The following is a 2440-nucleotide window of genomic DNA, read 5'->3' as shown; positions in this document are numbered from 1 at the left end:
TGGTTTTTTTAGTTATTTATTTCACCAATTACAGTATTTTGACATAACACAAAGAATAAAATAGTAATATAGAACAGGTTTTCTGTTTAGATAGCTTTATCGAAGAAATGCTGCAATTATTGTTCCTTTAAAAAAAAATTAAAGAATTTAGTGAAAATTCTAAAATAAATGTTCTGGAATTTTGTGTCATTTCAACTGCAGTCATTAAGAATTTTCTTGCCTGGCTATCCTGGAAGTAATTTTTAAATGATAAATTTATTTATTTAAACCCTTACTTATTGCAATGGGGGTTAAGTGATTTGCCCAGAGTCACACAAGTAGGAAGTGCCTGAGGCCAGATTTGAACCCAGGACCTCCTGTCTCTGGGTCTGCCTTGCAATCTACTGAGCCACCTAGCTGCCCCAAGATGATGAATTTAAAATAATGGGAAGGTCTCTGTTCCTCATTTTATCATTTTAAAGACATCCTAATCATTATCAAGTTAAATGAGAGACTAATATTTATTTAAAAATTTTCCTTCTTGCATATATCCAAGTTTTAAGACTAGAAATAGACTTTTTTTTCTTTATAGTTGTCTCCTTGGTGGGTGGTGGGGACAGCAGCTAGGATTAATGATTGTAACTCAAAGTATAATTTTTAGCAGTTCACATTAAAAAAATTTTGAAAATATTTATTGATATTGTAGAGGTTCTTAATTTGGGGTCTATGAACCCCAAATATTTTAAAGGGGTCCATGAATTTGGGTGAGAAAAAAACTCAACATCTTTATTTACACTGTTTCATTTCCTTTGTATTCCTATATATTTTATTTTAAGCATTTGAAAACATTCTGAGAAAGAATCCATAAACTTACTAAGGGGTCTACGGGGGCAGCTGGGTGACTCAGTGGATTGAGAGCCAGGCCCAGAGACAGGAAGTCCTGGGTTCAGATCTGGCCTCAGACACTTCCTAGCTGTGTGACCCTGGGCAAGTCACTTAATCCCCATTTTCTAGCCCTTACCACTCTTCTGCCTTAGAACCAATACACAGTATTGATTCTAAGACAGAAGGTAAAGGTTTAAAAAAAAAAAAAAAGACTAAGAGTTCTACAATTTAGAGAGTTCTTGTTTCTGCTTTTTTTAAGGAAAATTTTATATAGTCTCTCTAGAGTCTCATAAATATCAAGGGCATTGAAAGAGCACTATTTTGTTAGCTTTGTTGATGCAGTTTGAATTTGGTAGTGTAGTGTATACTAGGTGATTTGGCTCTGTTTTGTTTTTGTCCTTAGATCAAAATGAGGCAAGATTACCCTATTGGAACATATTTTCTTTGTCTCTTTTTCTGTAAATATTCTAATCTAAAAAGCCAAATCTGGGTTAGTCATCAATGGCAAATAATTAACCTGAACACCTCATTCAACAGTTTTAGATATATTCTAAATATTTAAAAAGTTATCTGTATCCTTTAAAATTGTGATTTGTCTAGAGACTGGCAATATATATTGAAATCTGATAATGATTAATAAATGCAAAATATATTGAAAAGATAATTGTCTACATTGATTATATTTCATATTAGTTCCAACATCAACCAAAAAAAGTTTAATGGAAAATTTATATGCAAATGATTTTCTAAAGATTTCTTGAAATGTAAAACTTGCTTTGGTTACAATCAGTAATTTTAATTTTCCAAACGTAAATCATAAAAATCCTGAAAATGGGATATATCAAACTTACCTTGAAAATAAGTTCACAATGTTAGGTCAGTTCTATGAAATTATCTGATTTTTATTTTAAAGTAACTTGCAGTGGCCAAAAAAAAATCACTTGTTTATTAGCTCAGATATAAAGGAATAACTTAATATTAATCAAATATCTTACCTGTGATCTTTCCAGTTGTGGTAAAAAATGCATTGGATCTTTACTGAATCCTAGTACCTTTAAATGTAATAATTGTGTTACTATGCTTTTCATTAACACTTTACATTTGTGCTTTGGTCCTAGGTTGAATTAATTTTTTCATTTGCAATTCCATTTGTAAAAAAGAAAACTGAAGCAAAAAATAATTACAATTTGCCTTTAAAAGCCAGATTCTCCCTTCTATCCCCACTACATAGATATAAAAAGATACCTAGAAAATTACTTTCCTATGCTTTCACCCTGTTTTCGTTTGCCTGGGATGGTACAGAACTATATTTCTCATGAACTTTTCCCCTGATTATCCTTTAGAACCTCTTAGGGCCAGAATTTGGGGCACAACTTATTTCCAGGAACCAGGATTATCAGGAAACTCCAGCTTACAAAAGTCCTAGTTTAAAATCTAGCGCCAGGACCTAAATACAGTACTCCAGATGTGGTCTGATTGTTGTTTAGAGGGCCTGACATTAGTTTTGATTGTCTTTGTTAAAAATGAATTCTTCTAGAATAGTTTTTTTTCCTTCTTATTTTTGTAGTTAATGTTT

This window comes from Gracilinanus agilis, chromosome 2 (genome assembly GCF_016433145.1).
Source record: "Gracilinanus agilis isolate LMUSP501 chromosome 2, AgileGrace, whole genome shotgun sequence".
Lineage (NCBI taxonomy): Eukaryota > Metazoa > Chordata > Mammalia > Didelphimorphia > Didelphidae > Gracilinanus > Gracilinanus agilis.
Note: the sequence above shows the minus strand (reverse complement) of the source record.